The sequence below is a fragment of the Schistocerca serialis genome, chromosome 4 (assembly GCF_023864345.2).
Source record: "Schistocerca serialis cubense isolate TAMUIC-IGC-003099 chromosome 4, iqSchSeri2.2, whole genome shotgun sequence".
NCBI classification, from domain to species: Eukaryota; Metazoa; Arthropoda; class Insecta; order Orthoptera; family Acrididae; genus Schistocerca; species Schistocerca serialis.
Window position 1 is genome coordinate 675,754,472 of NC_064641.1, and position 23,865 is coordinate 675,778,336.

General features: G+C 43.7%; 1 protein-coding gene and 1 pseudogene across 2 annotated transcripts in view; one reads left to right on the plus strand and one right to left on the minus strand.

Annotated features, from left to right (window-relative positions):
• The window catches only part of LOC126473156 (receptor-type tyrosine-protein phosphatase N2), a 467,189-nt gene that overhangs the window by 370,340 nt on the left and 72,984 nt on the right, over nucleotides 1–23,865 (minus strand). The gene's annotated exons all lie outside the window — the stretch shown is intronic.
• On the plus strand, nucleotides 20,875–20,992 carry LOC126476098 (5S ribosomal RNA; annotated as a pseudogene).

The window sequence follows — 23,865 nt, forward strand, 5'->3', positions numbered from 1 at the left end:
CCGCTATCGATGGCTTACAGGTATTCATTGGCCAGTTACGAGATATGGCGTTTATTTTTGTATGAATTGTCCATACATTTAATATCTGATGTCTTGAGGCATATAATGTATAATAGCAAGACAGAAGGACTATTCCCGTATATCTATGCTCCAGGGTAGACTGAAATAAATATGTAATTAGTTTAGATTAGATTATATTTACTTTCATTCCAATTGATCCTTAGTGAGGAGGTCCTTCCGGATGTAGAACATGTCAGAAAAACAATAATACATGACAAATATTTACAACTGAAACAAATAAGGTAATGTACCTTCCACAGGTCCCAAGTGGAATGATCGTCAATTTTTTTAATGAACACTAAATGTAAGAATTATTTTACAAACACTAATGCACTGAGTTTAAAATAAAAAAGTTTTTTTTTAATTTATAAGGTAATAAACATGTAACATAACTACTATAATACTTATTTACAATGAACACATTACTGCACTGAAATGGTGGTTAGATTGTACTTACACACACACACACACAGTCACACACACACACACACACACAGTATGTGTACGGACCTAACAATATCATATTTCACAACAGGTATTTTTGGATTGTGACTGCTAAGAAGAATGATCGAGGGGGGGGGGGGGGGGGTGTGCGGCAACGGGCTCTTTTAGCACTATAGTGTATAAAACAACCATCGAGCACAGGATAATATTAATCATACACTTCCACTGTATAGTAAGAGCATTTCTACGCTTATGATAAAACGCTTTATTGGCTTTAGTTACTAACTAGCTTGGGATCAGCAATGAACACAAAAACGAGCAGTTATTCAGCCGTAACCCCCACAGAACGCTACGGTTCCCAAGCGACGCTATGGTATTGAACATTCTAGCCGCTAGGGCTTTGTTCGAAGTCGGTCAGCGTTATTGAGATAGCTGTGTCAATCTGTTTCATAATTCGATTCAGATCCACCAGAGCAAACAACAGTCGCTCCTTTGAATTTGCAGGCACCTTTTAGCTCGGCCACAATCGTTTCGTGCGGTAGCGTTCTCGCTTCCCGCGCCCGGGTTCCCGGATTCGATTCCCGGCGGGGTCAGGGATTTTCTCTGCCTCGTGATGACTGGGTGTTGTGTGATGTCCTTAGGTTAGTTAGGTTTAAGTAGTTCTAAGTTCTAGGGGACTGATGACCATAGATGTTAAGTCCCATAGTGCTCAGAGCCATTTGAACCATTTTGAACCACAATTGTTGCACACCCATCTGCGTCTTCAGTGGAGCCAAAAATCCCCTGTCTGCCATAATTCGGTATAAAAACCAAATCTGGTACTTAGTATTGTCGTTAGCTTCTGCAATTTGTTCTAGTGAACAGCATTTCGTCTCCCTTTCGTTTCTATGCATTTCTGGGAGGACACACAAAGTGTTCAAGTGTAAACAGCACACACGTACCACACAAACTGCTGTGGTACACGGACACTCCATAGTATTCTTCATTCTACATTGAAAGTATTGCTTTTGTTTACAATGCAAAGATTATCCACTGAGCAAACATATCACTATACCGCAACAGGGAAAGATAGCACCTTAGTTCCTTATGTTAAACAAAGAATAGCTGTGGAGACGCCACAAGTTAGTAACAGAAATAGCACTTACATCTACATCTACATAGATACTCCGCAAGCCACAATTCGGTGCGTGGCGGAGGGTACTCTGCACCACTACTGGTCACTTCCTTTCCTGTTCCACTAGAAAATAGAATGAGGGAAAAACGTCTGTATGCCTCAGTATGAGCCCTAATTTCTCGTATCTTATCTTCGTGGTCCTTACGCGCAGTGTATGTTGGAGGCAGTAGAATCATTCGACAATCAGTTTCAAATATCGGTTCCCTAAATTTTCTCAATAGTGTTCTTCGAAAAGAGCGTCGCCTTCCCTTCAGGGATTAGTTTGCTTTTAACGTTGAAACTGAACTTTTTCTGTCTTGGGTCTTCTCGTAGATGTTAGCGTTAATAGCCTTGAACAAAGCGATCGTGATTTTAGTACTGCCGCGTTCTCAGACACATTAAACGTAAAGAGGTTGTGGTCACCTTAGGACACAAGTTTAAATTCAGGGGCACGAAAAGCGTCTCCTGCCGCAGTTGAGTCATCTACTGCCGATAGAGAATATCCCACTTCCGACATGTTTTGCGACGGCCACTTCCAAAATTGCTCCGCGTTACACATTAACAACATTTGTGAAGCGGCTTGCCGTGTTTGAGTGTTACCTATTACCGAGTGGTAACCGGCTGCCTATGTGACAACATCCCAGTGGCAAGTGACAGACGTCAACTAGCAAGTAATTTTAAACGGACTTTAGTCGGCATATGATGTGGCCATACATCTGTCTAAATGGTAGTAACATCACATGATGAAAGCTGTAAATGAATGTGCGACAAGGCATTTCGGACTGCGACTACATCCGATGATCCGTGACGTCTGTTCCGATTTACGTTTTACGCCCTTAGCATGAGCTGTAGCATACGTTGTGTACGGGCGTCGAATTCTGCTTGGGCAGTTTCCTGTTGTGCCGTGAGAGTTTTGGGGATTGACTAGTGTGGACTGGTTCGGCAAACCAAGCATTCGTAACAGAGCGTAGAGACATTAGCTAGCTGGAGCTGGTGTTGGATAACAGTGATGGTGTTGTATAGGGTTCAGTGATACATATACTCGTAAATATTTATTTCCGTGCAAATTGAGAGTAATTTTTTTGAGCGACTCTTTCCCTATTGACACTGTATTCCCGAATTGTTATTGTGGTGATTATTAGCGGTAGCTATTAAAGGATGGAAACTGTCGACGGAATCCTTCTGAAAGCGATTGGATTGGTTCAGGGCTTTGACTGTTGGCATTGGAGAGAGAGAGGAATCCTGTTTCGCGGGGCAAAGCGAGACTGGCGACCCTTATTTAGACTTATTTTACGTGTGTAGCTGTGTAGGAAACTAATCCGGGTGCACGTATAAACGTTTACAATTAATTCCGCGGAGCAGTAAGTCCGGCAATTTGGAGCATTGCACATCGCCAAGAGCGCACGGGTTCCGGTCGCAGCAGCGGAGAGTGACTTCGCGCTGCACCACGGATGGACGCCACAAAGAACGGACGAAACGGACGTTTCAGTCCTATTGTCATCTACCTTTTATAAGTGTCCAGACGTATTAATGTACTATTTTTTCTATATTTCGATATATATTTCATAATTACTTCTTAATTTCGAGGCTTTTTTGCTTCTTATCACATAAAATTTTCCTCAAGTTTCTTTCTCTAACATATCCAATTCGTCTAGGTCATAATTCACTACTAGCAGTTCACTGCGGTGGATGCAATCTCGTTGCACTGCCCTGCTGTAATCCATTATTTTTGTATTTCTTCCTGTAAATATCCCTGTAAATATTTTTTGTTATTTCATATCCCCACTAAATTTAGTGTATCCTTTTATTTAGGGCAGATTTATCTAAATGGATTGCTTGGATTATCTCTCTTAGGTACTAGCACTTTTTGACCCTTGCTATTTGAAACGTTATGTAACAATTCCGGGCGGGAAGGAGCGCCTGGTCCCCTGCAAGAATCCTCCCGGCGGATTTGTGTCGAGGTCCGGTGAACCAGCCAGTCTGCGGATGGTTTTTAGGCGGTTTTCCATCTGCCTCGGCGAATGCGGGCTGGTTCCCTTTATTCCGCCACAGTTACACTATGTCGGCGATTGCTGCTCAAACAAGTTCCCCACGTACGAGTACACCACCATTACTCTACCACGCAAACATAGGGGTTACACTCGTCTGGTGTGAGACGTTCCCTGAGGGGGGGGGGGGGGGGGGGGTAGTCCACCGGGGGCCGAACCGCACAGTAACCGTGGGTACGGTGTGGGGCGGCGAAGGGGTGAAGTGGACTGCGGTAGTCGTCGTGGGGTTGTGGACCACTGCGGCTGCGGCGGAGACGGAGCCTCTCCGTCGTTTCTAGGTCCCGGCTTAACATACAATACAGTATGTAACAAACTCCATACTGCTGCTATAGTGGTTTAATGAAGTATTTATCGTGATGGATTCATTTCGGCTAGATTTATTCTTCAGACCATCTGCGAAAGTTACGTAACATTTTTTATTTTATTGTAATGTTGGTTAATTATATTTTCGCATATCCAATTTTGCTACTTACTTTCGTATACCATCAGTGGTCGCTGTCGCTCTATACTGTATTACAACGTAGTCTAAGTTTAGGACTCTTATGCTATAAGATGTTTTGTGTTTTGCTCCTTCTGTTAATGGCTCCTTGTTGTAATCTTTATAATTAGGCGATTTATCGTCAGATTTGACAGACTGACGGTTATGACAGTTGGCGAAAGATGCTACAGTGATCAGCCAGAACATTATGACCACCGGCGTGCTACCGATGTAAGTCCGTCCATTCAATAGCATCTTCATGTGGTGAGGAATGACTGTTAGTCCGACACACGCGCGGTGCATGAAGTAGCAGTGAGCATGCTGGTCGCCTGTAGAATGGGGAAGGTGCGCGATCTGTCTGATTTTGACCGAGGGCAGATTGTGATGACCTGGAAACTTCGGAAACTGCACTACATGTCGAGTGTTCGAGGGGTGCCGTGATGAGTGTCTTCAACACGTGACGAAACCAAGGTGAAACCACGTCCAGAAGTCATGGGATTGGGCGGGGTTACAAATGTCGGACGTCATAGGATGAGCAGACTGGTAAAACGGGACGGACGGCGAACTGTGGCGGATCTAACATCAGAATTTATTGCTGGCCAGAGTAAAAGTGTGTCGGAAAACATAGTGCACCGAACATTCCTGAAGATGGGCCTCCATGCATTTGACAATGTTAACACCACGACATATGCACGTGACCATCGGCACTGGATGCTGGTGCAATGGTAGAGGCTGCATGGTCTGATGAATACTGATGTCTTCTTCATCGTGCCAGGGGAACAGCTCCTTGACGTATGTACCGCGGAAGGAGACGAGCTGGCCGCGGCTTCATTACGTTCTGGGGAACATTCACGTGGACATCCATGAGTCCAGTGGAGCTCGTGCAAGGCACCATGATCACCAAGGAGTATCATACACTTGTTGCTGCCCATGTACACCAATTCATGACGATAACGTTTCCCAACGGCAGTGGCATTTTTCAACAATATAGTGCGCTATGTCACAAGGTCAGGAGTGTGATGGAGTGGTTCGAGAAACACAGTGGCGAGTTTCAATTGATGTACTGGCCCCAACTCACCAGATCGGAACCCGAAAAAAAAGGTTCAAATGGCTCTAAGCACTATGGGACTTAACATTTGAGGTCAGTCCCCTACACTTAGAACTACTTAAACCTATCTCACCTAAGGACATCACACACATACATGCCCGTGGCAGGATTCGAACCTGCGACAGCAGCAGCAGCGCGGTTCCGGACTGAAGAGCATAGAACCGCTCGGCCACAGCGGCCGGCTTCTGAACCCGATCGAAAATATCTGAGATGTAATTTAACGTTGCGTCGAAGTTCATCGCTACCGTCCCCGGAATTTACGGGAATCAGGTGACTTGTGTGTGCAGGTGTGATGCCAACTCCTTCCAGCGATCTAACAAGACCTCATTGCTTCCATGCCAAGACGCGTTTTCGCTGTCAAAGGTGGTCATACCAGCTTATTAGGTAGATGGTCATAATATTTTGGCTGATCAGTGTATATGGTTACAGTTTCTATGGTGTGTTGATGTTAACATTTCGGGCTGTATGTAAGATCTCTGTGTGGGTAGTTGTATGTGTCTATCCGTTAATTAATAAAAATTTTAAATTAAATGATTTACATATTTTTGTTCATTTAAAATGTCATCAGGACGCTGTATTGTGTGCAGAGTTCTCTCTCTTGAAGTACGTTCATTGTTAAACCTTTAGGCCGGCCGAAGTGGCCGTGCGGTTAAAGGCGCTGCAGTCTGGAACCGCAAGACCGCTACGGTCGCAGGTTCGAATCCTGCCTCGGGCATGGATGTTTGTGATGTCCTTAGGTTAGTTAGGTTTAACTAGTTCTAAGTTCTAGGGGACTAATGACCTCAGCAGTTGAGTCCCATAGTGCTAAGAGCCATTTGAACCATTTTTTAAACCTTTAGGTAATATCTGTAAAATTTTCATTGCTAACTTCATTCGTTCTGCGCTGTGGTTAACTAACTTCCGCAGATGGTCTGAAGATGGCAATCTAGACGAAATGGATCCATCACAATAAATATTCAATTACTATAGCAACACTTTTGGATTTTATTACGTAATGTCTCTAAGAGATATCTTCTATGCTACGGGCCCATTAGATCGTAAACTTTCCTGTTTGAACATACGTCTAAAAAACTTCATGCAACTTTAATACTAACCCTTTTTTAGCACTTATTTGGAGAGTGCCAACCTCTTCCTTCGCGTAAGAGGCAACACACGACAAATAGCAGTGCATGTGCAAGGCCAACCTGACGGCAGCGTCTGTCTGTGACGTGTGTGGACACAGGCGGCGACAGCTGGCGTGTGTAGGCACAGCTTCGCTCGTTTCGTGAAGGTCGGCCCTCAGCCCTGTTTGCTGCCGAGCGTTAACAGTTTACCTTTGCAGTCCAACACATCGCGTCTCTCTCCAGTAAAAGAAGCCTCTGACTAGACGCCCAACCTCATGCAGGATAAACCGTGTCAACTCAGACAAGGACTTTACCTGGAGTGTCATAACCAGTCATGTTCAGCATTGGAGGATGTACAAAATATGGTATGAAAAGGGGAAATTTTAGGAACTGTTAACAACATATTAAAGTTAGAAAGTGAAGTTGAAAGATTAACTAGAGCCTAAGCTCAAACTGTGAAACGATAACGAAGAAAAGCTGCCGTGTCCTTTCCAAGATAACCACATTTATTTCCTCCAAACGATTTCACTAAAGCACGGAAATAAGTTTCCTATGATTTACGTCTATGGTCAAAAACTTTTTTCCGGACACATCTCCACATAGCATATTTTCTTTCTTTGTGTGTGAGGAATGTTTCCTGAAAGTTTGGCCGTACCTTTTTGTAACACCCTGTAAATATTAGGTCACATTCTTATTATTCACAATAACTAGAAATAAAGGTTTTTTCATAAATAAATATGCTAATTTTCTTGTGCAAGTGCGCTCACATTTAATGACAGCGAATTGTAGTTAAATAGTTTTAAACAGTTATTTAGCCTTCTTGACAGAAGCGTCAGTGGTGGTGTCTGTTAACACATGAGATTAACCACTTTCAAATTAGCACGATTTTTTAATAGCAGTTCCAATCAACATTTAAATAAAGTTACTGGCATAATGTCCATTAAAAAACTACACAAATATGTCCATATATAACTACACAAATATGACAAGACAGTATGTGAAGTATTCATGCTGTAATCATTTACTGTGTAATTGTGGAGAATGAATGTTGTGACAAACATTTGCTTAATAAAAAGTATGTTAAAGATGTCACAAGCGAATGAGTAAAATAGATACAATGAATGGTTTTCTGGGTTGACAGCTATCGTGCAATGCTGTCACCTGAGACATCGTTTGTCGAAATCGCATGAAGCGTTTGAAAGTTATTGATTCAGAGGTTCATTGTGAAAATAATTATTCAGTGCGAAGTTTTAAATATATTGAAAATACTGTTGTATCTTTGAATGCGCTTCATTTTCCTGAGATCGCAAATGTATTCAGATTTGCTTTAATACGTGAACGTCTGTTATTATGGACTCTCAAAGAGCTGTAAGAAGTCACGTACGATTTCTGGTGCATCTCCTGCACAACGGCTATCGAGCGATAGCCGCTCAAGTTTCCAGCTTTGTGATTTACCCATTTCCGGAGACACTGGTCGTCTTTGTACCTGGACTCGCCCTTACCAGTCCCTAGCCGAACCTGATTTGGTGCGCCCTGATCCCTGGGCACTGTAGCGTTCAGGCGTACAATAGTTTCACCTCTTCTCATACCAATCCCAGGAGACCAAATCGCTCGCCTACATTCACGTAACGTTAAAACTTAATCACAGGAAATGGTAATATAACCATCCTGGTGGAAAGCTAAATGAGTGGGCCAAGTCATGGTACGTAAAAAACCGTCAATGCGTCACAGAACCATCACCTGACTAATTCACCCCGTGCCTGTGGACAAAGCGATTAATTGTGTCATCGGTAAGTGATCTCTATCTTTTGAGAAGAAGCAAAATTCGTGACGCGCCCGACCATACTACACGCTCTCTTGTCACCTACTGTCCAGTTTCTGACCTGTCTGGTCCATAGAGGACATGCAGCTTCGTATGCCAATGTGGGCACTGTCTTTTTACAGCTGCTCGACTCCTAATGTCCACTGGATTTAGCTCGTTCTCAATATTCACAAAATGGCTCAGAAAAACCCGCATTCACTGAGAGCAGCTATTCCTGTCTGGTTCGAAAGTGACTGTCATTGGCAAGGCTTGACATTCGTCTCCTGCGTCTGCCGATTACGATGGCACACTGTTCCCTGTAGACATGCTGGACAGTCCATGTTGATTTATCAACATACTGAGCAATTTCGTTCACGATTTCATCAAGGGCACGTCCAAACACAATACCTTATTTCTATCATTCTGAGACGACTCCATGTCGGTGCGTCCAGATGATATTGGACCGTCTACCGCTTACACACTTCACTAAAATGATATTCATCATAGCTGGAGCGTCACAGGTCAGCATGGTACCACTTCTGAATCTACATCTATTCTCTGCAAGCCATCATTCAGTGTGTGGCAGAGGCTACTTAACAGTACCACTGTCCTGTTCCATTCACGAATTGCACTTGGGAAAATCATTACTGGTAAAGCTCCGTGAGCCGGCCGTTATGGCCGAACGGTTCTAGGCGCTTCAGTCCGGAACCGCGCTGCTGCTACGGTCGCAGGTGTGATGTCCTTAGGTTAGTTAGGTTTAAGTAGTTCCAAGTCTAGGGGACTGATGACCTCAGATGTTAAGCCCCATAGCGCTCAGAACCATTTGAAAGCTCCGTGAGACATGTATTTTCTCTAATTTTCTCTTTGCTATCATGGCGCTTGACATATGAGGGAGGAAGTAATTGCCTGATTCTTCTCCGAATTTCAACAATAAACCTGTCCGTGAGACACAATGCCTCTCTTGTAGCATGTGCCACTAGTCTTGGTTGAGCATTTCCGTAACACTCTCCCGCCTAGTAAACGATCCCCTTTTCTCTATCTCCTCTATTAATCCTACTTGACAAGCGTCTGAGACTGATGAACAATAGTCAAGAAACTCGAACAAGTGTTTCGTACGCAACTTCTCTCGTGGATGAATGACATGCTCTTAAGATTCTCTCAGTGTTCCTGTTTAGCATTTCTTTTTCTGCTTTTCGCTACACCGTCTGCAGCGCGCCAAAGGGACCAGTGTGCTCATTTAAGCGGGTGACTAACAATTTCTCCGGTGAGCTCATTTCGAGTTTAATTTCCCTGCCGGGGCAACAAACGAACACAGGGAGGAGAGGCGCTTTATACGTGCCTAGGGTCTGAATCCTCCGGCGTAGATCTTCATTTCGCAATGCCTCGTCCTCTCCCAGCTGCTACGAGGATCATTTCAAATCTCCTGCACGCCGCGCATGAGCGACTCTTACAGAGGCGTGATAAAGTTGGAATTCATGTCAGTTCTGAGCGAGGCTTTAGGCGTGACGGTAGTTTCCTGGTTTGCATGGCTGTGTCGTGAGTAATTCAGTTTTAAAATGGGAGCTGAAATAGGGTCTTTTTTTATAAGGATATGGTGTCTGTTCGTTTGGACATGTCCGAAAGAACAGACACCATATCCATATAAGTATATAGTTCTGGCAATACCGGCCATGACCTCCTTCTTCTCGCGGTTGCACACATATTCTCCAAACTCTTACGGGACTTGGTAAGAATGTCTTCCACGAGTAATGAGTGTGTTGGGGTGGGAAACTACGAATGTAGTGTGTGGACATACAATGTGCGAATGTGAGTCTCGCGGGAGGCGTGGGCGATATAGTCCCTGCAGTCGCACTATCCTCTGTGCCTTCGGTGGCTCTGATGGATAGAGCGTCTGCCACGTAAGCAGGAGATCCCGGGTTCGAGTACCGGTCGGGGCACACATTTTCACCTGTCCCCGTTGATGTATATCAACGCCCGTGAGCAGCTGACGGTATTAATATAATTCTAATTTCGAAACCGAGTCAGGTCGGATTACACGTAGTGATCAGTGTTCCTACGTCAAAATAGAATCTCTATGTCGAAAGAACCCAACGGAAATTTAGCTCAAATGGCTCTGAGCACTATGGGACTTAACAGCTGAGGTCATCAGTCCCCTAGAACTTAGAACTACTTAAACCTAACTAACCTAAGGACATCACACACATCCATGCCCGAGGCAGGATTCGAACCTGCGACCGTAGCGGTCGTGCGGTTCCAGACTGAAGCGCCTAGAACCGCTCGGCCACAACGGCCAGCCACGGAAATTTACAACGCCTTGAGAGAGATGTATGGGAATAGAGTAGAGGATCGTAGCAAGTATCACGGTGGTCTTGTCGTTTCCGTGAAGTTCGGGTAAGCACTTAGAACAGCCCGAAAAGTGGAAGGCCATCAACTGCAACAGACTGCAGCTCTCAAGTTACTGTAAATGGCATTTTGGGAGAGAGGATCGATGAAAAAAATGTGAGAAATTTGGATATGAGACCAGCGCCTCTGTCACTTCAGTTTACTGAATCATAACCGTAAAGTTAAAGATGAGAAAAGTTGCTGCCAGATGGGTTCAGCGCGATCTGAGTGACGTCGCAAAAAATTGCCGAAGTACTGCTTCAACGTTAGCGAACAGAATTAGAAGAGTGATGAAACCTGGATATAAGATTCTGAGCCAGAACTGAAGTCTAAGGCGTCACAATGTAAAAATTCCAATTCTCCATGCCCGAAAAAATTCCGCTGCCAACGATCAAAGGTGAAACTGCTGATGACAATTGTGTATGACATGAATGGAGTTATAGATACAAACAGAATGTGCCAGGGGACGTCTGTAGCATCGCGTACTATAAGCTGTTTCTGATAAATGTTTTGCGTCCGAAAATTCATCAAAGAATGCCTGACAGGCTTGCAGCTGGTGACCTCCTTTTGCACGATAGTGCCAGACCCCATATCGTCCTGCCAGAGGCAGAAACGCTGGACAAATATGGATGATAGAAACGTTATAAAGCCAAGATCGCATAAATTTTTTTTTATTTAAAGCAACGGATTTTGCTGTCATTTTCAGGTCTTAAAAAATCTATTGTTATGAAGCGTGTTCAGGTGGTCCTCACGCCAAGTTGTCATGTGGATAAGAAAACAGCGTATTATAAAATGTCTGCCATAACTGAAATATTTAAAAACATAAAACATGGCCATGTCCATATATATATAGCGCTCACAGATGATTGTTACGTCACAAAGCACAGTACACAGTAGCACATTTGTTGACATAAGCTGGACATATTCTGAACATTGAAAATCCATCTGTACAAGGTACAAATTGTGACTTTCAAGCCGTTTAAGGTGTTTACTATTCAAAATCCACCTGCAACGGCGTACAAAGTACAAATCGTACCTTATCCGCCGTTTAAGGCGTTTAGAATATATCCAAGCTTATGTAAACAGATTTGATACTGTGTACGGTCTTTTTGTGACGTAAAAATCATCTGTGAGTGGTATACAGACAGGCATGGCCATTTGCACAAGATGCTTTATGTTTTTAAATATTTTAGCTATGACAAACCTTTTATAACATGTTGTTTTGTTATTCACACGACAACTGGCATGAGGTCCTCCTTAAAATGAACACTCTTCGTAACAAAATGACTTTTAACACCTAAAGATAACAGCAAAGTCTGTCGAAACCGGTTGTTTTAAATAAGAAATATTTATGCGATCTTGACTGTAGAACATTTTTAGCAAGTAGGGCAGATCGCTCCTTCTGTCTTCTCAAAAAATAAATAAATAAAATAAATAAATAAAATAAGAAATAAAAAAATGGCTACAAACACTATGGGACTTAACATCTGAGGTCATCAGTCACTTAGACTTAGAACTACTTAACCTTATCTAATCCAAGGACATCACACACATCCATGCCCGAGGCAGGATTCGAACCTGCGACCGTAGCAGCCGCGTAGTTCCGGACTGAAGCGCCTAGAACCGCTCGGCCACAGCGGCCGGCTCTGTCTTCTCTAAATGAGAAAAGTCAATAAATATGGATGGGACACACCGCCCTCTTCCCCCCACTCCTCCAGAAGTTGCTGAAACGTTTCGAAGCTGTCATACGCAAGAATGGAGATTATATTGACTGCCTGTAAGGGTATTTTGTAAAACTATTTTCTTCAGTTTTATCTTACAGTGTGCAGAATTTTTGAAATGACTCTCGTAGGAGGAACTCTCCGAGCGCTCGATACTGAGCTCGGCACGTCGACGCCCCCCGCCCCCATCGCAATATCGGATCGCCCGGCGAGTATCAGTGCAGTGTTTTCTTTTTCACGCCCGTCGGCGGCGCCGATCGAGTTTCGCCTTCCGCTCTGCCGATGAAGTTGCAGACGCCTAGCAGGGGAGCCGATACGGGCGTCTCATTTCCGCTCGGCCCTTGCCGTCCCGCTCCCTCTACAAGTAGCCGGTGGTGGCGGTGGGAACATTTTGGCATCGCGCGGCCAGCTAACTTGTTTACGGGTATCGGACGCCGCCCACGCCCTCGCCGGCGCGCCGCCTATCGACCTGCGAAGCCGCCGCCCCCGCCGCCGCCCCGCCGCCGCCCAGAGGCGCTGGCTGCTTACTGCTCGCTACCACCCACATACCTCGTCCTTGCCACACCCAAACGTCGTAGTATCAGAGGGTATGTTGTCTAAAGCCTCATTAGCGTGAGCGACTGTCTTCTGTCAGTCGACTACTCGTCGCAAGTGAGTCTACTCCAGCGCTCTTGGCGTCTTATTCACGTACTGAGACTCTGTTCTCACGAGTGGTCGTGTTTGTTTGGACCACCAAATTTACCTCTGATGTCAGTTGCGAAAGGGAGGTTATGATGGAGCACCTTTCTTACAAAATCTCGGAACTACCAATGATGGTAGAGTTTCAGAATAATTACACTACTGGCCATTAAAATTGCTACACCACGAAGATGACGTGCTACAGTCGCGAAATTTAACCGACTGGAAGAACATACTGTGATATGCAAATGATTAGCTATTCAGAGCATCCACACAAGGTTGACGCCGGTGGCGACACCTACAACGTGCTGACATGAGGAAAGTTTCCAAGTGATTTCTCATACATAAACATTAGTTGACCGGCGTTGCCTGGTGAAACGTTGTTGTGATGCCTCGTGTAAGGAGGAGAAATGCGTACCATCGCGTTTCCGGCTTTGATAAAGGTCGGATTGTAGCCCAGAGCGATTGCGGTTTATCGTATCGCGACATTGCTGCTCGCGTTGGTCGAGATCCAATGACTGTTAGCATAATATGGAATCGGTGGGTTCAGGAGGGTAATAACGGAACACCGTGCTGGATCCCAATGGCCTCGTATCACTAGCAGTCGAGATGACAGGCATCTTATCCGCGTGGCTGTAACGGATCGTGCAGCCACGTCTCGATCCCTGAGTCAACAGATGGGGACGTTTGCAAGACAATAACCATCTGCACGAACAGTTCGACGACGTTTGCAGCAGCATGGAGTATCAGCTCGGAGACCGTGGCTGCGGTTACCCTCGGCGCTGCATCACAGACAGGAGCGCCTGCGAAGGTGTGCTCAGCGACGAACCCGGTGCACGAATAGCAAAACGTCATTCTTTAGGATGAATCCAGGTTCTGTTTACAGCATCATGATGGTCGCATCCGTATTTGACGACATCGCGGTGAACGCACATTGCAAGCGTGTACTCGTCATCGCCATTCTGGCGTATCACCCGGCGTGACGGTATGGTGTGCCATTGGTTACACGTCTCGGTCACCTCTTGTTCGCATTGACGGCACTTTGAACAGTGGACGTTACATTTCAGATTTGTTACCACCCCTGGCACTATCCTTCATTCGATGCCAGCTGAAACACTACATTTCAGCAGGATAATGCACGACCGCATGTTGCAGGCCCTGTACTGGCCTTTCTGGGTACAGAAAATGTTCCACTGCCGCCCTGGCCAGTACATTCTCCAGATTTCTCACCAATTGAAAACGTCTGGTCAATGGTGGCCGAGCAACTGGCTCGTCACAATACGCTAGTCACTGCTCTCGATGAACTGTGGTATCGTGTTGAAGCTGCATGGGCAGCTGTACCTATACACGCCATCCTAGCTCTGACTCAATGCCCAGGCGTATCAAGGCCGTTATTACGGCCAGAAGTGGTTGTTCTGGGTACTGATTTCTCAGGATCTATGCACCCAAATTGCGTGAAAATGTAATCACATGTCAGTTGTAGTATAATATATTTGTCCAATGAATACCCGTTTATCATCTGCATTTCTTCTTGGTGTAGCAATTTTAATGGCGAGTAGTGTATTTTATTCATACCTGTTATTTTTTCACCAGCTGTAGTATATATTTCAGGATAAAATTCAGTCTCCAGTTGTATGAATATTTTTATGAATAGAGTTTACTAATAACCAACAACAATTCAATGGATTGAAAATAACAGCCAACCAGATGCACAACGCAGGTTTGCAACTTTGACCGCGGTGAAAGAAGGCAAAAATGGTTCCATTCCATGCTGCGGACCTAGTGCAGAGACTGGTTATGAATTTTTTGAAATAATTCAGTCTCTGTTTCATCTTTTTTATTTACAGGAAATGACGCGTTTCGACCTTTTTAGGGCATCATCAGATTGACTTATGGGTACAAAACGACAATAGTGAGGCATATGCAGATTAAGCGCGGAAATAGGGTAAATATAAAAACACAAAAGAAGCAAAGTTCCAGGCTGTGCGGCCATCTCTCCAACTAACCGTAACGTGAAACTTACTTAAAAATCAATGTGGAAACATTATAGACGATCTGCGTCAATAAAAAACCAATCCTGGTCAGTCTAATCTTCCATTAGGTTTACTACCCAAGAACACTAGATTTGTTAAAATCCCTTTTTTAGGTACCTTATGGTTTGACCTTGCAAATCTATTTAGAAAATACGATGTGGTCATCGCCTTCTCGTCGACAAAGTAGAGGATCAGAAATAAAATATCTACTGAAGAAAAATACGCCGTGCGGTAGCGTTCTCGCTTCCCACGCCCGGGTTCCCGGGTTCGATTCCCGGCGGGGTCAGGGTTTTTCTCTGCCTCGTGATGGCTGAGTGTTGTGTGCTGTCCTTAGGTTAGTTAGGTTTAAGTAGTTCTAAGTTCTAGGGGACTGATGACCTAAGATGTTAAGTCCCATAGTGCTCAGAGCCATTTGAACCATTTGAAAAATACGCCGAATCCGGGATTTACATAATAGCGTGCGTCGACTGCGAATCTTCATATGTGGCAGGTAGTTTCGAACTAGATTTGGTGAACATTATATTTACAAGAATGGACAAATTAACATAATTCGACCTTTGCATCTAAAATCTAGTGGGCACCGCTCTCCGACATTGAGCAATTTACATGTACCCCATACCGCCTGTGGAGGGAAAAGGCTAAATCCTTTAGAGGAGATTGAAGTTCTGAAACATCCCGGAACAGAGAAATGTGTTTTATTGAACGGTCAGTTGGTTAGCAGACACCGGTCTTATTATGATACTATAGTGCTCACTATTCCAACCCACCAGTAACTTTTACTATGAATGTGACACTACCTTTCTTATTCCTTACCTTTTAACTCGTTTTATCGGTTTGACTAATGTTTTTGCGTCATTTTAAGTTTTACTGCTTGACAGATCTTAAAAAAATTTACACTTTATAGATTTCTTTTTACCGGTACCAATTTTCTGTTTTTGGACCTACTGCATTAATATTCTTGCAATAAATTCAATTTTAATAGTTTACTGTTTACCTAATTTCTCTTCCGCATGTGTATTTTGTAAGCACGTTGGACAGCCAACGCCATTTGCCTTTAATATCTGTTGCTACAGTCGTGTATAGCCTTGCCTCTACGGCTTTATGTATGTGTGGCCGGCTTGGAGGGCTGACGTATGCTGCTATTTGTCAGCTGTACGCAGCGCTCCTGCTGGGAACGCCGGAACGCGGTTGGTTCCGTGTTATGTAAGATTTTTTAATTTTTCTTGGTTTGTCATAGTTTTCCTGTGCAGCAGACACTATAGTTATAGTTGGCATTGTATTAGCTGTTACAGGTTCCGTAGTGCTTTTATTCATGTCATGAAGGTAGGACAATGGCTCCTTATAAAATTTTATCTTAATGTTATATGCGGGCATTAATTGACGAATGCTGGTATTCCACATTAATTCTTACATAAGTTCCACGTTTCACTTAATTATAGAGGCGACAGCACAGCCTGGAACTTTGTCTCTTTTGTATTAACTCTGTTTCCCCATTTAATCTGCATACGCCTCACCATTGTCATTTTTTACCTCTACGTCAATCTGATGACGCCCTAAAAGGGCGAAACGGGTAACTCCTGTAAATAAAAAAGATTTTGCAACCGAGACTGTCTTATTTCAAGAATTTCAAGTTCTTCAGAAGGTATTGCACTTAGAATTACGTATTATCTATATCCGATGTAGTAGTCGTTAGTACATATGCGTGCCCTCCACTTAATCAGCATTTAAAATACATGATTCAAAAATAATAGCTTCTACGATAGTGATTTGTCTTAAAACTTATTGTGTGGTACTGTAAAAAGTCTAAGCCCGACAGTAGAGAGCTACCATTTCTAAATCATGTATTTTAAATGGTAAGTGGATTACGCGCACATGTAGTAGACAGAATCAACGACTACTACATTGGATACAGATAATACGATGATTGTTTTAAAACTGTCTAAACCATGGTCAAGGTTTAATAAACATTTATTTTTCAACTGCTTGTCTGTCATTCCCAGTCCATTAAAACTGTTGCATGCAAAATTTCTGAAGCGCAACCATGATCAAAATAAACGCCAATTTATTGTGAATGTTACTGACAAAGAGGTATTATCAATTTTCCACTGTGGAAAAGTTCGTCCAACTATTACAAAAGTCTCCATTTTTGCTCGAGGAAATAAATAGATCGACGTACTAACACCGACACAACACGGCAGTACATAGCAGCGTTTTACTTAACCCTTTATGTCTTGTTTGCTTTCTAAGGTCCATATAATACCCGCATCTAATTTTCACCTGCAACAGAGATGACTTTTCACTGTTGAAACAATGTTCCTTAAAAGCTTTTATCTACTTCTCACCTAGGAACTGTGTATACCTTTCATTTATCCAGTTAATTTTTGATTTCGATTGTACGGTGAATCGTGTGGGACAACAATCGTAAGAAAAATATCAAATTCTCATGGAATTTTCACAAAATGCCAATAAAAACAAAGTGAACAAAATGCGTACACTTTTGGTTAGACTATCATCGACGTCGAATGAAAAAAAAGTTTGTGTTACCAGTGACTGGCTTCTCTCTCTCTCTCTCTCTCTCTCTCTCTCTCTCTCTCTCTCTCTCTCTCTCCCTGCCCACAAAAATAACATACTAATAAAAGGTAATAGATGTTTATATACAAAGTCTGCCACTGTTGGCAACACAGTTATTACATTTAATAGCTCTAACATGTCATTTTGATTACTTAAATGTGTATAAAATACTACGTTATATGAAACTGACAGAAAATAATTTATGACCACTGGCGATATTTACACTTACTCTGTTCATCTCCGCAAGCAAAGATCTTCACAATGCTTTGAAGCTCGCTCTGAAACAGTTTTTCTTTGGCTGTATGTTCTTTGCACTTACGAGATTCTAGATGCCATATTTTTTCCCCCAGTGTTTACAAAATGCAATGGTGTACTTGATGTAATATGAAATTGAAAGAAGAATATCAGCACAGGAGATTTTTTTATTTCATTTATTTCTCTTTCACATTTATATTTTCGTTCATCCCTCAGTCAAGGACCCTCCGCACCTTCCCCTGCCACTCTTAAAAAAAAAACTGATAGGCATGTACTGAAATAGTGTTTTACTTATTCTCTATTAGGTAGCACCACAGGCTTCTCCAAAGTCGTAATACAACCTTCTCATCGATGCCATATTAATCGACATACAATAATGATTTTATCATACCAATAGTAACTTAATGAAAAACTATGCCATGTTTGTTTGTGTTTGCTTTGTTGCATGTGCGTCACGGAGTTCCGAAATATTTGAAATGCGCAAAGTTTGTTGTAAGCGGCTACATGCTGTCATTGTCAAATACTAGATGAATATATTCTAGGTAATTTGCGCGCGGTGAGTTGTACTGTATCAAGAAATATACACAATTTCTGCCTTAAATATTTGATACTGCGTCAAACCTTTAACGTAAGAATATGACGGCGTTTTAAATTTTCAAATTCGGTGAATAATTATTTGAAAAACTGAAAATCAAATTTTCGATTCTCCCAGAAGCTATTAGATTAGCAACTGCCAGCTGGTAGCGGGTAACAAGATGACTGTTTAGCCGTTTAGTAGTATAGGTATCGTGATATATCACAGAAGCCGTCCTATTACCTCATATTTCCCATGCAGTACAGGGCTAAGCGAAGTGACCTGTTGACGTTCTGTCTATTGGAAATACACCACCATTTTAGTGACATCGCCTTCCGTTCCGTTGCTGTCCGTTGTGAATCAGCCTTAAGCTCTTTTCGTCCTTAAATTAACTACTCAAGACAAGTAAGTGTTCCTATCGCCAACTTCCTGGAATTTTTATACCTGTACCGAATTTTGTCTGTCTCTAGTGGTCAATTTCGTTTACACATCAGCCCCAAAATTGCGTGTATTGTGAAAGCTGTCTGCCGTGGAGTTTGGCATCTGAACGGCGAAAGTGAGATTACGAGGGATTGCCATTTTTACGAAAAAAAATGAAACACAGTAACAAAATGAAGGGCAGTGAATGATAATACGGTTTATTAATGACTGTAATAGAATTCAAAGGGGAAGTTCTTCTCAAAAGCCGTGTAGTAAATTATTTACTGTCCTGAAAATTGAAAGAGTAGAAAATGTATCATACAAGAATATCAGAACATATACGTTTATTTGCTCAAGGAAATATATACTTGCAAACACACAAAACAATATCTAGAATGCAGTAAATAGAGATTTTTGCTTTATCCTTTGTATCTTGTTTTATTTTTGTGCTAAATAATATAGAAAATTATTTTTCTAAATAATTCTGACTTTTTCGCTGTGTTATTAAAACACTTTTATCTATTTACGTTCATATTTACGCATAATGTAGGCTTTTTCTCTGTTAAAGGTACATATCTTTTTGGTTTCAGATATTTCTACTCTCTTGTAGGAGGAAAAAATAACAGGACCTTCTGTAACTTTACACTCTTTCACGGAAACAAAGCGAACAATACAGCAAAGATTAGGAAGGCATGAAAGCATGAAATCCATTTCTATTAGGCTAGTGCATAAGTTCGCAGCGTTTTTGTTTCGCGCGTTGGTATTCCGGTTGGTATTGGTTCACTTGTCGATTGTCATTTTTTATTTGTAGTTCACTGTTCCTAATTGAGTTGACATACTATCATTTTGTCATTTGTAAATAGTGGATGGAGCTGTGGGCGCTAGAAAATGTTCTAAGTGGAGAAATCGGAAAATTTCTGACACAGCCTTCTGTTTGAGTGCAACATAGGGGTGACAGCAAATGGTTCAAATGGCTCTGAGCACTATGGGACTCAACTGCTGAGGTCATTAGTCCCCTAGAACTTAGAACTAGTTAAACCTAACTAACCTAAGGACATCACAAACATCCATTCCCGAGGCAGGATTCGAACCTGCGACCGTAGCGGTCTTGCGGTTCCAGACTGCAGCGCCTTTAACCGCACGGCCACTTCGGCCGGCGGGTGACAGCAACGTAGGCAACCAGCAACATTAGGATAATGCCACTGGACAGAGCACAACAAGAAAATTTCTCGTTTTAACGAGGATCGTTTTGATTTTAGTAGCTCTCCATGTTCAAGAAGAACTTCGGTGTTTGATGAAAATCGTTGAAACGCATTAATGCACAGTGATTCTCGTTAGTATACTCGAGAACAGGGAAATGTGAAGAAACCGTGTTCATTCCACCATAGTGTGACATTTGCATGCAATGGGAAAGGTTCAAAAATCGATTGTATGGGTACTACATGCTCTAAGCCAAAATCATAAAAGTCGTCGGGTAGCCTTATGTTCATCTCCGCTTGCTGGTTATCAACTGGCTCGTAAACAACACCGACCACACCTGTCGTTACTGGTGACGAGAAATGGTGTATTTATGCTAACGTAAGAAAAAGAAAGGAATGGTTAAGCCCAAACAAAGCAGCAACTCCCCGTGCAAAAACCTGAGCGCTTCCATAAACTATAGTTTCTGGATATATATTATGGATATATATTCCACCAGTGACGGCGTGGTGTCCTACGATTTGCTTCTCCGAGATGTAACCATCACTGCTGTCAACAACTGAGACGTCTTGCAGACAACGACCAGGAAGGTTACGTGAAGTGATGCTACTACATGATAACGCCTGCCTTCTGTTACACTGACAAAACACGCTATATAGGAGTTGTGTTGGGAAGTCATTCCGTACCCACCTTATTCACCTGATCCTGCGCCCTCAGATTTTCACCTTTCTCTATCAAACAACCTTCAAGGAACTTACTCTCCGGATGAAAATGTGCTCCGAACATGCCTCGACAAGTTCGTCGTCTCAAAATCACGTTATTTCTAGTAGCCTGCATGTGCTAGAATTGGCAACGGCCTTGCTGCAGTGGATACACTGGTTCCCGTGTGATCACCGAAGTTAAGCGCTGTCAGGCGTGGTCGGCACTTGGATGGGTGACCATCCAGGCTGCCATGCGCTGTTGCCATTTTTCGGGGTGCACTCAGCCTCGTGGTGCCGAATAGTAGCGGCTTCGGCCAAGAACACCATCATAACGACCGGGAGAGTGGTGTGCTGACCCCACACCCCTCCTACCCGCATCCTCAACTGAGGGTGACACGGCGGTCGGATAGTCCCTGTAGGCCACTCGTGGCCTGAAGACGGACTGCATTTGCCAGAAGCACTTTCGTCCCTGTAGCTCTATTCACAGGTGGGCATTTGTAGTCTCTAACAGTACGCATATGGTAGGAATGAATAAAAGAACGAAGAGCGAAAGACAATAAAAGAAAAATAATTATTCTCCGTTGGCGAATCGCCACGAAAGTTCGAAGCGGATTCCAGTGCCACCGGTTCACTTGCGACAGACAACTTTGTGCAGCAATGTTGTGCTGACACCGGAATCAACTGTCCCGATGTATTGCTGTGTTTGTGATTTTTGACTAATTCAGTATATTTCGCCGCGCTACCGTATGCTTAGCGTTCTACAGACATAAACCTGACCACAGCACGCAGAGCTGCACGGAATGCACTCCGCATGTCGCACACAGAACGGCTGCGGCGGATCCTATGATCTGCGAGCGGCAGGCGGTTAATTAAACCCCCAGCAGAGCAGGCGGCAACTGAAAAGCCAGTGCTTGAATTACGTCGAAATCACACCGGCACACGGCTCTCGGCGCCGCATATGCGGTTTTGATGATGGCAGCTCTAAACGGAATCTCACCGTTTCACTGACACACGCGTGTCAAACTATCATGTTAGGCTGTTATACTGGACGTGTATTTTCAAGCCCTCGCGTGCTTTGCTGCAGAATACGGTTTGTTTGGAACGGGTGAGCTAGAGGCTAATTTCGTACGTAAACGGATAGAAAGTGGCCCTTGTCACTCAGGGTATTCAAAATATGTATCTAGTTGCCTCCATCAAATAAACAGCCAGCATAAGTGAGTACGATGTTCGAATTAGACAGTAACGAGTATAAAACTGAACATCATGAAGGAAGACGATCTGTCACCACCTAGTCAGCAGGGATTCAGGAAATATCGTTCTTGTGAAACACAACTAACGCTCTATTCTCGTGAAGTAATGAGGGCTATCGACAGGGGATCTCAAATACACGGAAGAGCCAAAGAATATAGTACACCTGCCTAATATCGTGTAGGGCCCCCGCGAGCACGCAGAAGAGCCGCAACACAACGTGGCATGGACTCGACTAACATCTGAAATAGTGCTGGAAGGAACTGACACCATGAATCCTGCAGGCTGACCATGAATCCGTAAGAATACTAGGTGGTGGAACAGCACATTGCAAGGCATCCCAGATATGCTCAATAATGTCATGTGTGGGGAGTCTGGTGGCCAACGGAAGTGTTTAAACTCAGAAGAGTGTTCCTGGAGCCACTCTGCTGCAATTCTGGACGTGTGGGGTGTCGCGTTGTCCTACTGGAATTGCCTAAGTCCTTCGGAATGCACGATGGACATGAATGGATGCAGGTGATCAGACATGATGCTTAGGTACGCGACTGAGCGACGTGGAGCAGTGCGCAGTGGTTAGCACACTGGACTCGGATTCGGGAGAACGACGGTTCAATCCCGCGTCCGGCCGTCTTGATTTAGGTTTTCCGTGATTTCTCTAAATCGTTCCAGGCTAATGCCATGATGGTTCCTTTGAAAGGGCACGGCCGACTTCCTTCTCTAATGATGAGACCGATGACCTCGCTGTTTGGTTTCCTACCCCAAAAACAACCCAATAACAGCTTACGTACGTGTCAACTGTCACTCATATCTAGACGTATCAGGGGTCCCATATCACTCCAACTGCACACGCCCCACACCATTACAGAGCCTCCAGCAGCTTGAACAATCCACTGCTGACATGCAGGGTCCACCTCCATCTGCTCGATACAATTTGAAACGAGACTCGTCCGATCAGGCAACATGTTTCCAGTCATCAACAGTCTAAAGTCGGTGTTTACGGGCCCAGGCGAGGCGTAAAGCTTTGACTGCAAGTGACTGGGCTGCTACTTATGTCTCGGTGACTCACTGAATGACAGACTGGAACTGACTGGGCCCTCGAGTCCGTGGCGGCGATCTTAATATTGGCGGCCGAGAGGCCGTTGGCCGCGCGTTTCTTGCGAATCTGTCTTTGGCCTCTATCGATCATCCTGCAATCTCTTTGCCGCCGGGTGTGCTGACGCCAGATTACTAGCTCAGCAGGTGGTGATCTCCAGGTAATCACGAAAGCCGAACCCTTCCATTGGAGTGCCACAGGAGATAGCATGATTCATCATAACAAATCACTTGTTTCCGGTGATCCACAGTCCAGAGGCTTCGCTCTTAATGGTACCTCAACTGACACTTAGCACTGACTGCAGAAACGTAGCTTATGCGGAGCTGTTCGACAATTTCACCCCATTCTCTTTAATTCTCTACTCACTGGTGGTTCCTTCCGCTGATTTCATGCGATTTTTTTTACGACCACCCACATCAATGCTCGACTGTCCCTATCCATCGGTAAATAGTGTCCACATGGCCTTGGTTTACCTGTGGTTGTTCCTTCACAGTTCTACTTCACTGTCATATCACCAACAGTTGACTTGGGCACCTTTAGGAAATCCATCATGGCATTTGATTTGTTCTAAGCAGGTAGTATCTATCGACTAGTTCACATTCGAAATTGACTGAGCTCTCCTGACTGACCGATTCTGCTTTTATTGCTTTTATACTGACAGCACAATACTCTCCACCACCTTTTACACTGTCAGATCCATCTTTCCTGACATCTAGTGGCCAATTACGCATTACATAAGGGTGTCTGGATGCATTTGAAGAGACAGTGTATTTCTCTCAGCCCATGTACATTCTAAG